A 13657-nucleotide genomic window follows, 5' to 3' on the forward strand; every position below is an offset into this window, starting at 1 on the left:
CACATCATTCCTGGCTTGTACCCTGCTCTGTCTATCAGTGCCATGCACGTGGGGTGGGAATCACTACCCACCTCTAGCCCACCCCACGTGCATGGCACAGAAGGGGCTCGCTTTTCGAGGTCACTGCCACCTCAAGAGTGGGTACAATCTAAGAGGAGGGCAGGGCCAGGCTGAGTCAGGTGAACGGAAAGGGAGTTGATCCCTCCAGCTCACCTCTTCAGGGAGTATGAACATGTCATGGAGCACTTCCTGGTAAGGCTGGATCTCCTGAACTATTCACTCTCCTCTTGGGCTTTCAATCTCCAGGTAACAAATAAATCCCCGAGTTTCCAGAGGTGGGAGGCAAGGTAGACCAGATAGAGGAGGGAATGTTAAACAAAGGTTGGAGTCCAGGGCCAGTGAGTTTATCTTTAGCTGTGCTATTTACACAGCAAAGGTTCTGGTATGAAAATTAACAGGATATTACAAAGACCTTAAAAACAAAAAGCAGGCAGAATGCCAAGAATCTTTCTTCTTCCTGGTCATCGACACCCTAGGAAGTAATATAAACCGAAGGAGCTCTTCTTTCTGGTGTTCAATGGTGTAATCGGAGATTGGGATTTCTGAAGCTATTTGCCCTTCCTGTCTTCTTCAGCAGGATTTAAGTGGGATCAAGGGTGACAGGAAAGGGCTAGTTTGGAAAACAAAGGATGCATTTTTGACCCCTTTGCTTGGTGCCTCCTTCGTCTTCATTGCTTCCTCTTTCTGGCTGTTTTCACTTTCACAGCTTTTCCCTTCCCACCATCTCTCTCTCTCTCTCTCTCTCTCTCTCTCTCTCTCTCTCTCTCTCTCTCTCTCTCTCTCTCTCTCTCTGTCTGTCTGTCTCTGTCTCTGTCTGTCTCTGTCTGTCTGTCTCTCTCTGTCTGTCTCTGCCTCTGTCTCTGTCTGTCTCTGTCTCTGTCTGTCTGTCTGTCTCTCTCTGTCTCTCTCTGTCTCTCTCTGTCTCTGTCTCTGTCTCTCTCTGGGCCGTCTCTTCTTGCCTGACTATTATTTCATGGGCCATGCAATAGTAGGTGGGAGCGAGAGACCAGGAGCTTCTTGAGGAGTAGAAATCAGAGGAACCCCAGGAACACAGAAGAATGAGGGGTGGTGGGAAGAAAGTACAGACTGTGGGCACTCAGTGACTAGCCCCGGGCTGTGTTCTGGCTGCTGGATGGCCAGACAGGGCACCACTATTGGAAGAGTTTATTTCTTCATTCACTTGGCAAGGGTTGGTTTCAATCTGGCACAGGAAAACGTATTTCCATGCCAGCTGGCATTCTCATGGAGGTAATCATCTTAGTTGTGCTTGATGAAGGTGTGTTAAAAAGCTTGGAGGAGGGACTGGAGAGACGACTCTGTGGTTAAGAACACTGGCTGCTCTTCAGAGGTCTTGGGTCTCATTTCCAGGTCTCACCTGGCAACCTACAACTTTCTATAACTCCAGTTCTAGGGGGATCTGATGCTTCCTTCTGGCCTCTGCAGGTACCAGACATGCATATAGTGTACAGACATACACACAGGCAAAACATTCATACACATAAAACAAAACAAAAACCTGAAACTTGAAAAACAAAACATAGAATGCTGTGAGACAGTGCCCTGGCACAGGGAAGCCCCTACTGAGTTCTTGATGGGTCCAGGAGTACTTAACAGTATCAGGAGGAGATGCAAACAGGCCCCTGGGGTGTGCCTGCACTGACTGAGGGAGCTGGAGGGGACAATCCTATGTGGAGAGACACTCAGCATGCAATGGCAGAGAGTGTATCGGAGTCCTGCCCACGTCCCCAAGGTGACTTCATGGGAATCTGTCATTATCTGACTCTCTGGCAATGGGTACAGCTGACTTGTTAATTAGTATCATAGTGGTTTCAAAGCCACTTGATTTGTGCCTCTCTCATTTTTTTCCCCCTGAAGCAGGGTTTCTCTGTGTAGCCCTGGCTGTCTGTCCTGGAACTCACTATATAGTCCAGGTTGGCCTTGAACACACAAAGATCCACCTACCTCTGCTTCTGGAGTGCTGGGATTAAAGGTGTGCATCACCATGTCCAGCAATTTGGGTCTACTTTGAAATCTAGTTGGCCTGATCAAGCAGGGGATTGAGCCTAGGTTTCTATGATCCTAACTTCCTGGAGAAATGGTGCTGGTCCAATGTGCTCAGGAAGCAACCATGGTCTTTACAAACTTGTGTGGATTGTTCCTTCCTTAATTGGATAGCCCCTGCTATGGTTTGGCTGTCTAAAATGTGTCTCCTCAAGGGTTCATGTGTTAGAGCTTGGTCCCAATGTAGTGGCAAGCTTACCAGGGTTCTCTTGTTGTATTCTCATGGAAATCCCAAGCAGGATACGAAACTCCATAACTTGGTAGCCCTGCACCACTGAGCAGCAGATGTGTTGAACTAGGTTTTCAAAGCCAGGGGCTTCCATCTCTAACCATGGAGAACAAGGCACAAGCCAGTGATTTGCACTGTAGCCTCTCAAAGGCAGGGACACGTTGCCTTGAGCCTTTCATGCTAGGAAGCCAGTGTTCAGCAGGCGGTGTTACAGCTCTGAGCCTGGCCTACTAGGGCTCTCTGCTCTTAGCTCTAGATGACTCAGCAGCTTTCTAGAACTCTCCAGTCACTCTGTTTGCAGCTCCATTGTAACTGCAGCCATTCACAGCCTCTTGCCTTCCGTAGTCTCCACTCTCTTCAGCTCTTGCACTCAGTTACTCTCTGGAATTTTCTTTATTCCCAGATGCTGCTGTGTTGTCTAGGGCTAGAAGCTCTGGGAATTGCCCATTCTCTGTAGAGACAGTTGAGTCTACCCTAAGACCAGAGGTAGACGGTGGGCGTTTGGGGGTCTGTGTTTACTATACAGGGGAGACTATGGGAGGGAAGTCCCCTACACAACTACTCTAAAGTTGGGAAGAGCATTGCTCAAATAAACAGACCTTCTTCCTGCATTCTGTCTGTTTCGGCTGAAGTGAGTGTGTGACTGGCGAATGAAGAGGACTGAACATCTTCCAGGACTAGAGGGATAGTGTAGGCAAGGAACAGATCTCTCAGAGATAGGAAGCAACAGTGGTTGGAGGAGGTAGACTAGGCAGGTAAGCTGGAGTTCTAGGGCATAGATAAACTGAGGGTGCCTTTCTTGGTTTCTAGAAAAAAAATATTGGAACCAACAGAGACTGGGTGGTGATGGCACACACCTTTAATCTCAGTACTCAGGAGGCAAGGACAGGCTTAGGTGGATCTCTGAGTTTGAGGCCAGACCCTGGCCTACAGAGTGATTTCCAGGACAACCAGGTTTACACAGAGAAATTCTATCTCAACGCCCCCCCCCCCACAAAAAAACCAACAACATGAAAAGCTAACAGAGCACATCATTGGCAAACTAAATGATACTCAGTTTACCAGGCAAGAGACAGAAGGACAAGCAGAAGAAAAGAAATATAACAGACACATAGAAAAGTCCGAGGTGTTAGTAGTTAATAGCAGTGAACTAAGCCGGACGGTGGTGGCTTACGCCTTTAATCCCAGCCCTTGGGAGGCAGAGACAGGCGGATCTCTGTGAGTTTGAGGCCAGCCTGGTCTACAAGAACTAGTTCTAGGATAGTCTCCAAAGCCACAGAGAAACGCTGTCTCAAAAAACAAAAACAACAACAACAACAACAAAAATAGCAGTGAACTAAATACTTATATAAAAAGCAGAGACTGTCAGACTGAATTAAAAAATGCAGAGCATTCACCAAGGTTGGGCCATGAAACTAGTCTCAATGAACTTCAGAGAACTGACATTCATCCCCCCCAGGTTCTTGCTGTCACAACAGACTGTACTCTTCAATTATGAGCCAAAATAACCCTTTCTACCTTTTTTTTTTGTTTTCTTCCGAGACAGGGTTTCTCTGTGGCTTTGGAGGCTGTCCTGGAACTCACTTGGTAGTCCAGGCTGGCCTCGAACTCACAGAGATCCGCCTGCCTCTGCCTCCCGAGTGCTGGGATTAAAGGCGTGCGCCACCAATGCCCGGCCCCTTTCTACCTTAAAAAACAAAACAAAATAAAACAAAAAAAAGCAACAAGCACACAGGAGGTATTAGGTCAGTAATCAATCATAGGAATATTAAGTTGTAATCAATCTTGGTCGGATATCTGAAGTGACCAGCCCACCCCCTCATTTTAGCAGCCATTACAGGCTGACATGTGCTTGCATGACCTTGCTGCTCCTGTCCTGGTTGCTAGGAGGTCAGATGCCCTCCTCGTGGCAAGGAACCAACCAGAAGTTACCTGACAGGCCTGTGCTTTATGGCTCTGGATGTTCTTTAAAGACAAGTGCACAACAGTGACAGAGCATAGCAACCGCCCTGGGAGGGCCTATGGGCCATAACAACCAGTTGACCAATCAACACAGGGTAGGTCACCCGAGCCTGGAAGCGCACCAATCCTGAGACTGTTTCATACCCCTAGACACCCCCCTTACACTGCCCTTTAAGGTGCCCACCTCGTGGTTTCTTGGGGTCTTGCTCCAGCCATATGTCATGGTGAATGGATGAAGGGCCTGAGCTAATGGGGTTAGCGCGTGAAAACAATACAATAAAAGACTCTTTGCTTTTGCATCCAAATGGGCCTCTTGGTGATTTTGGGGTTCAGAATTTGGGCACAACATATCTAGAGATTACTAGAATTTATGAGAATTGTGAAATATACTTTGAATTGAGCCATGGGGCAGATTAAAAAAAAACACAAGTAACATTAAAAATATTTTTTAAAGATTTCATTTATTACTATGTATACAGTGTTCTGTCTGCATGCCAGTCAGAGGAGGGCACCAGATCTCATTACAGATGGTTGTGAGCCACCATGTGGTTGCTGGGGATTGAACTCAGGACCTCCGGAAGAGCAGTCAGTACTCTTAACCTCTGAGCCATCTCTCCAGTTCCTAAAAATATTTTTAATTGAATAAAAGTGAAAGCAGGAGCTGGGGAGATGGCTCGATGGTTAAGAGCACTTAGTACTCTTGCAGAGGACCAGGGTTTGGGTCTCAGCACCACGTGGTGGCTCTCAACGATCCTTAACTCCAGTTCCAGGGGATCTGATGCCCTAATGGGCACCTCATTGACACCAAGCACATGCATGGGGCGCATACATACACACAGGTCAAACACTCGTACACATAAAATAAAACAAATCTAAAATGAATTGAGACTAAAATATCAAAAGTTGTGAGATGCAACCAGATTAGTAAGTAAAAGAATTTTTTTAAAAACAGCTATGGACTAATAGTTACAGTAAACCCCGTTGACCCCCACTCAGCCTTTGTGAGTGAGAGAATTCTGTGGTTGTCCTGTGTGTGTCCCACCACTATTTTTCCTTTGTGTTCAGGGGAGACAATGGTCTTTGTAGTACACAGATCTCTGCAATCAGTAATGGCCTTGAACTATTTCTCCTGACTCACCTAGGATCTGACTTTGATGGTGACCCTTTAGACCTCAAACATGCTTTTGTTTGTTTGTTTGTTTGTTTGTTTGTTTGTTTGTTTGTTTGAGACAGGGTTTCTCTGTAGCTTTGTAGGCTGTCCTGGAACTCACTTTGTAGACCAGGCTGGCCTCGAACTCACAGAGATCCGCCTGCCTCTGCCTCCCGAGTGCTGGGATTAAAGGCGTGCACCACCAACGCCCGGCTTACCTGTTTTAAAATACTCTGGAAGTCAGGTTTTGTTCTAGGGGAACAAGTAGATATGAATCAGAGAGAGAGCCAGAAGGCAGACTGTGATAGATTATTGAGTTGGTGGCCCTCCGGAGAGCCACACCTCCTGCTATTAAAATTCTTGTGTAGTTTTGTATGGACTCAGCCATGGCCAACAGGACATTAGCCAAAATAAGGCAGGCCAACTTGAACCATGGATGAATACTGGAATTCGTCCAGTTGAAACACTATTGGAATTCAGCTGCTGCCTGTAAAGAGACACCAGATGACTGACCATTGCCGACATTGCCAAGAGAAACCACGAGGCTGAGAGATGTCCTGGGTTCTTGTTTCTTCCCAACTCTCCACCAAAAGTTGCATGAAGAACCTCAGCTGGACTGTGTGGGGCAGAGGAAAGCACCAGGAATAACACACTATTGTTTTAAGTTGCTAACTTTGGCTTTTGTGTGACTCCAGGTAACTGAAGCACGAGCAGCTTTGGAACTCATGTTAGGTCTCAGACTCAGGACAGATGGCTGACCAAGGTGCCTATTGAGCATACCAAAGCAGATGCTGGCCCACAGGACTGGTTGGCCACTCTTGCTCTCAGCATAGCTGATACCTGTTACAGGGTCCTGGGTCCTCAGCACTTCTCACCGGGCTCCCTACCCTAAACTCTCCAGCCAGGGGGCTGGGCTTCCCTTTCCCCAGCCTCTGATTCCTATATAACCGAGCCATTTTGGCTACAAGGCCCTCTTGGTTCTCTTGGTCTTTGGATTCCTAGGTATTCTCTTTGCTCCCCCTTTTTCTCTCTTGATCACTGCTCCTCACCCTCCATACTCTTGACCTGGTTCAGTATGGCCTCTTCCAAATGCCTCTGGCTGTACTCTCCCTCCTATCTACAATAAACCTCCTTTTCAACCCATACCTAGGAACAATCATGTCCTTCGTTTATTTGTTTTGTTTCCCATTCAGTAGGGATGGTCTTCCAGAATTATCCCCAACTGAGGCTGGTTCCAGGCTTTTATTAGCTGCATGGATTTGTCTTTCAACCTACATTGTGTCTTGGGAAGTGGTATGCTCTTGGGTAAGGCAGTTTTCTTTAGTTAAAACAAAGCTCAGAGAGAGGTATTACTGTAGATGGTCAGCAGTAAATACACCAGAATCCCAGGTGGTCAGCTCATCTGTGGGCAGTACATTACTGCATTCACTTTAGTCAGATTTCTATAGATTTCTGTGTTTTCACAGAATACACGAAGGGCAATGTTCTTGATGCTCAGACAAATTTCTATCAAAAATGTGCTTGGCTTAAAGTGAGGAGTAAAGAATTAGATTGAAGACAAGGTGGGTGGGTCCATCCAATCAGGATTTCTGATTTAATGTGAACACTCTTTCATCACAGTTGACTGTCATAGGATGAGAATCGAGTTTCAGATTTTCCAACCTCAGAAGGCCATCTGGACCAGTCTGGGCAGGTAATGATAATGAAGGTGTGAGGTAGCCTGCTTGGAGGGAGGGGCTAGAATGTGTAGGGACAAGGGGGGGCAACCTTGAAGACTTGGGCATGGACAAGGGGAAAGGTCTAGAAATCAGAGAACAGCATCAAGAAGGATCTTTTCCAAAGCACTATTTATAAAAGTGAAACACTGGAAAGCCTCTAGATCCCTTGAAAGAGAATGTTTCAAAAGGAAAAATACTGAGAATTGACACATGTTGAAACCCTCAGTATTCCATGACTTTCTGTTAAAATAACGGGATTTTTATTCTAAATATCCTGTCTTCCCTTAGGATTTATCTACTTTCATTATTATATTATTATCTACTTGCATCTAATAGTAGATAGTTCCAACCTAACTCACAAGGGGGTCGTGAGTGGTATAAGCCAATTGAGTAATTCCAGTTCCCTGGTCCCAGTCATGGGTGTTTATGTGACCTAAGTTGATTCAGGAAGACTGAACCATAGGACTTTTGCTTGGGATGCTAGATTGACATGTTCGTGGGCATGCTCTCTGGATGGGGACAAAGACCTAGTGTAGCCTCAGGTACTGTTGGCAGCTGTTGGAACTCAGAAAGCAATACTCCAAAGTATGGTGCTTTGGTATGCCCCTTTAACTAAAGAAGGTTGCATGGGCTCAGCAGGCAAGTGTCTCTGACTTTCTGCTAGTCTCCTGTTTGCCTCTCCCTTCCAAAGAATCAGACAAACCAGAATTCCTTTTTGCCCCTCCCTCCCAAGAGTCAGAGAAACCAGAATTCTTCCTCAAGGTGGGTCATAGGAATAAGAATCTTTCCCTAAACCATAAAAATCTACAAGTCAGGGAACTTTTGCCCTTGAGGGCTAGCTATCATTCCAGATGCTTCTACCCATAGCCACGATGCTACACTGAGGCCAACAAGAATCTGAGAAGGGGTCCATAGATAAAACCGTCCTCAAAGCCTGCGACTTATGGATTATACAGTTACACAAGTCACTAGATTCCCCTTGTTGTATGCGGCAGATAGACCTGGTTTCTTCTCCTTTATTTGTGACTGTAACTGACATCATAAACAGAATTGACCTAGTGGTATGGTGAGCCAGTTACTAATGTATGCCAGGCTGGCTTGCACTTGATCCATTATAAACCAGGCATATGCTGGAACAGCATGCAGCCATGAGAAACTGGCTGGGTTTGGTCAAGTTCACCTGTTATCCCAGTACTACTGGAGGCGCCGAGGCAGAAGGATCATGAGTTCTAGGCCAGCCTGAGATGCATAGTAAGATCCTATCTTATACAAAGAAAGCTAGGCATGTTGATACACATCCAAAACTCAGGAGGCAGAGGCAGGAGGATCACTATGAGTTTGAGGCCAAAAAATAACAAAGTAAAACCAAAACGCCCCCGACACACACACACACACACACACACACACACACACACACACACACACACGCACAAAGAGATTTTGTGGAAAAGATTCTCTTGGAAAGTGGAAAAAGCAGGTTACAAATCTTTGGTATGAAATTCTACAGAATCCAGAAGAAAACCACCCGGTTTAACTGAGTGGTTGTTTGGTGGGGGGTGGGGAACTATGGAGAGGAGAGAAGGAACCTGCGCTCTTCAGTTATCTCAGCCCCAGTGACTCCTATCTGATGCCTGAGCTGAGAGAACACCCTACCCTAAGGGAGAGCCTGTGGGGAGGAAGGGGTCCTGGGATACTGAGTGGGGGCTGGGTCAGGAGCACCAGAGGAGGGGAGGGAGCACAGTGATCCAGCCTTATGCTTCTTGTCAGTCATCTTCAGAATCTGGGGTGGGTTCTTGGGGTCGGAGGGGAGCTATCGGCTCATTTAGTGACTTATCCAGTTCTCTGGACTGAGCTGTGGATGAGCAACAGTTCCTTCGGGTTGAGTCCCTAGCCGGCTACCCATGATTAATGCGGTACCCAAATGAATGGACAAAAGTGGTAGGACTGGGGTCAGGATGGGGCACTGTCAACCAAAAAAGCAGGAGGCCTGACACCTGCAGGTTACCAACGGGGTGAGCCTCCTGCTTGGCTGCCAGCCCCCCAAGTTCCGCTTCCTCTAAACGGGAACATTTGTTCTTCAGGGGCCTCCCGCCTCGGGAAGCCTGGCCTGCTTAGCAGCTCTCATCAGGAATATGCAACGTTGGTGTTTGAAAAGAAGAATCCACTTCTGAGCAATTTGCATTTCCAGCAAGCTTTCAATAGCCGGCTTGTGAATGAGGTCTTTCTGTGTTTGTGAACAGTGTGGGAGCAAGAAGAGAAAGCATCCACACTGCATCCCCCTGCAGCTCCAAGCCTGAGAGGCAAGACGCTGCTTTTGCCAAGAGCAGAGGATGCTGGGATGTGTGTGTGAGTCATTTCTCCCCGGAGGTTTCCAGGGAGCTAAGCTGTGAGAGGTAAACTCGCAGCCAAGGCCCAAGGCGGCTTCTTTTCCCAGCTTTGAGCCTCCTCTTGCCCAAGGATAGGCTTTGTACAGAGGGCTAAGAGCCTTGGTGGGTGGGGCCTGGCCGCTCCACTTTGAGGCAATTCATCTCCCTCCGCTTAAGGGCTTCCTTTTCATTACTTGTGCCTTAGTTGAGACACCTGTGGGGTTTGTGAACGCTGCCTTGGACGGATCCCCAGCTCATCTTTGTTCTCAAGAGGCGGAAATAGCCCTGAGAAGGAAGACATTCAACACCTGACTCCAAGCATTCACCTAAGGCTTTGGCCCTAGTACAACAGCCCATGGTAGGTCCTTGAGCCACTACAGGCTGCAGCCCTTGGAGACCACTGTGAGAAAGGCAGATACCTCGTGTCTGTCCTCAGGACACAGGTCCTCCGTCTGAAGTTTGTGGTCAGTCTGTTGGAAGGACCCGCAGAGAGGACAAAGACTGTCAGAGGGTCCCCAGTACCGTTGTCCTCATTCTTGTTGCAGGTACCCCGTGTGCACTTGGGGGTCACAGAGTCCACATGTGCGGTTTTGATACCCCTACCAGAAAGCATTTCAAAGTCATTGGCATGCATGCGCCATCACTGCAGAGGGTTTTATCCTAGGATCAGATGTCTAACCCCTAGCTAGACCAGTGGTTCTCAACCTTCCTAATGCTGTGGAATTCCTCATATTGTGGTGACCCCAACGATAAAAGGACTTCATTGCTACTTCATAACTGTAAATTTGCTAGTTATGAATCATAATGTAAAGACTTGCTATTTAGGACATCTGATATGTGACCCTTGTGGGTCATTGGAACCCCCAAAGGAGTCTCGACCCATAGGTTGAGAACCTCTTCACAGAGGATGTTGCATGAGGACAGGGAAGTTCCTTGCTCCACCCCCATATCCTGCCCTCTCTAGATCTTTGTAAGCAAATAAACATGTTTCCTTGGCTCCTTAGAGTCATTCTAGCAGACCCCAAACTGAAGAGAGCTTGGGGGAACTCTATTTATGCCACTGGATCAGTAGTACAGGGATTGGGCCTAAAGTCTGCCCTCAACCTATAGGTTCTATCTCCATGTTGTGTCCAAACTGGACTGGAAAGACCCAGAGGTGAGGTATTGACCACAGCATCAGTGTTGCTTGCTGTTGGGGAGAGGTCTCCCCTTCTCCTGAGGTCACAGAGGTTTTTTAGAAATCTTCAGTGTTGTGAGAGCAGAGGAGAAACTGTTTGGAGACATAACTGGGTTTGAGACAGGGTATCCTGTAGCCCAGGCTGGTTTTGAATTTACTATGCAGTGAAGGATGATTTTGAATATTTATTTATGTATACAGTGTTCTGTCTGCATATATCCCTGCAGGCCAAAAGAGAGCACCAGATATCACTATTAGACGATCTTGAATATTTATATATGTATACAGTGTTCTGTCTCCATGTATCCCTGCAGGCCAACAGAGAGCACCAGATCTCATTATTAGATGCTCTTAAATATTTATGTATACAGTGTTCTGTTTGTATGTATTCCTGCAGGCTAGAAGAGAGCACCAGATCTTATTATTATATAATCTTGAATATTTATTTATTTATTTATTATGTATACAGTGTTCTGCCTGCATGCATTCTTGCAGGCCAGAAGAGAGCACCAGATCTCATTATTAGGTGGATTGCTGGGAATTGAACTTAGGACTTCTGGAAGAGCAGTCTGTAGTCTTAACCTCTGAGTTATCTCTCCAGCCCAATCTTTACTCCTTCTGCGTCTACCGGGAGAGTGCTGAGATTGCAGGTGCTAAAACATTTGGTCTATGTTGTGTTAATGGCTGATTCCTAGGCAAACCTACCACCTGATCTACATTCCCCAGCCCTAAGACCTTTTGCTTTTGTTTTAATAAGGATACTAAACCCATTTACGAGGACACCACCTTCATGACCAAACCATGTTCCAGAGGAACCATCCTTTAATACTGACATATTGGGAGTTGGCTTAGGTTTTAACATAAGATCTTGGGGGGGGGGGGTGGGGATGAAAAAATTCACATCTAATATGGAGGGAAAATCCTTTTTTCATTTACCCATGTTAGGTTTGTTGGCAGTGCTCTCCAAATTAGACTGACAAAAGGCAAATTAACAAGAGAAAAACCAAGTTATTAATGAGGCGGTCCACGCACACATGAGCATGTACAGAGCAATAACCACAAGGGCAGGCTTATGGAGCATCTTCACAAGCAGGGAGAATTTTGTAGGGAAGTTACAAAAGGCCTGAGTGTGTATGGGGCCCGACCATGGAAGGGCACAGATGTGTGGATGCTAGCGGCAGATGTGAGCTTTGTGTGGCTTCTTTCCTCGTAGGCTGTCTCCAGGAACAAGACTGTTTACCCTTGCTGGGGTGGACTCATCTTATTGTAATAGCAGAAAGCATGCTCTGTTTTCAGGTATTTCAGAGAGGTCAAAGAGCTATTTCTCAGTGGCTTTCAGTTTAAAAGAGTCCTTATGCAGAGCGGCATATTTGGGGTGCCATGCCATGAACTCCTGAGTAAACATGAACCACTGTTCACCCTGTTCCCACAACGATCAACCCATTTTAACTTCCTCTGAATTTTCACCATCTCCATATCATATATATGCTTGCCTTAACCCTGACTATAAGGCCTCTCTCACAGCTATACATTTACTGAGATTTATCCTTAATAAATATAATAAATATTCTAAATAAATAACAAATTATTTATCCTTAATAAAGGATCTAGACAGTGGGTCAGTAGAAAAGTATTTTGTTGTTCAGCAGAGTACCATGCACTGGTTCATTAAATGGCTAGGCTATGTGGAGCCTCCAGAATGCTCACAGTTCTAGGGAGGAGGCTCAGATGGCACAAACACTTTAGAAAATTTCTCACTGAATGAGTTAAACATATGCCCACCTTAGGATTCAGTGATTTATTTTCTAGGTATTTAAAGAAATGAAAGCTTTGCTTTTATTTTAAAAAATTACACAAGCATATTAGTTTTATTTATGAACCCTAACCTGAAAAATAATCTTATGTCAGTAGCAGATGATTGGAGGAATAGACTGTGACACACTTAGAAATAAAAACAGAACAATGGCTACATATAGGACTGAAATATAAATTCAAAACTTTATGTTGAATAAAAGCAGCCAGACAAAAGAACCCATGATGGTTGAGTCCATTTATTTTGGTTCCTAGAACAGGCATGCTGTCCAGATGGTACCATCAGTCGATGCCTCAGGGACAGGGTAATGGGTAGTTATTAGAGAGGTGCTGTGGGCAGTGTCTTAGGGACAGGGGGAAGGAGGTGGAGGAGGTTTGGGGACAACAGTAAGTGCATGGAAAACATAGGTGATTTGGTTCCTAGCAGCTCATAGTCCCACCTGGAATCTGTGGTCATGTATTTAAAATAAGTGATTGTCTAGAATGTACAAGGCCCTGGGTTTGATCTCTAGTACTGCATCAACCATGCATCAACCGTGCATGGTGGGTATGGCTGTAATTCTAGCACTGGTGAGGTGAAGGCAGGAGGATTGCTCCAAAGACTTCTCAGAGAATGTGGTCTCCTCCTACATAGGGGATTTGGAATACATGAGACCTTCCTGGTATACATGGCCAGCCTAGTATACATGGCCAGCCTGGGAGACATGGCCAGCCTGGGGTACATGAAGCACTGAGGGAGATCAAGAAGATGAAAGAGCAAGAGAGCAACTAGAGTGAGTCTGGTTTGTGTGATGAGCAGCTCCAAGTATAGCTGCATAAGCATGTGTGCCGGGCAGAGGAATGTGTTTAACCAGGGTCTAGGTTTTGCCAGGTTGTTATTTACAACAAAAGAGGGTCTAATTATTATACCAGGAAAAGGAGCTCGTCTTCTGTTATAGGAGTCAGGCCTTGCAGAAGCAGTGGCCCCTGGATCTCTGTTATCTGTAGGCTTCTTCATCTCCAACTGCACCACAGGGCAGCAGAAACCCTCCCTGTCCCTTGTTATGCATTCTTCAATTGCCTCACTTTTCAGAGAAGGCTTTATAGGCTCAGGGAAGGAATCCCAGTGCTGACCACCTGTTT

At 46.2% G+C, this 13657-nt stretch overlaps 1 long non-coding RNA gene across 1 annotated transcript; it reads left to right on the forward strand.

The window, feature by feature from the left end:
- Window positions 1-7019: 7019 nt before the first annotated feature.
- LOC121142618 lies at window positions 7020-10542 on the forward strand. Its single transcript, XR_005879643.1, has 2 exons — window positions 7020-7155; window positions 9752-10542. It is a non-coding gene; the product is annotated as an uncharacterized LOC121142618 (long non-coding RNA).
- The last annotated feature ends 3115 nt before the right edge of the window (window positions 10543-13657 follow it).

This window comes from Mesocricetus auratus, unplaced genomic scaffold (assembly GCF_017639785.1).
Source record: "Mesocricetus auratus isolate SY011 unplaced genomic scaffold, BCM_Maur_2.0 Super-Scaffold_100010, whole genome shotgun sequence".
Taxonomy (NCBI): Eukaryota; Metazoa; Chordata; class Mammalia; order Rodentia; family Cricetidae; genus Mesocricetus; species Mesocricetus auratus.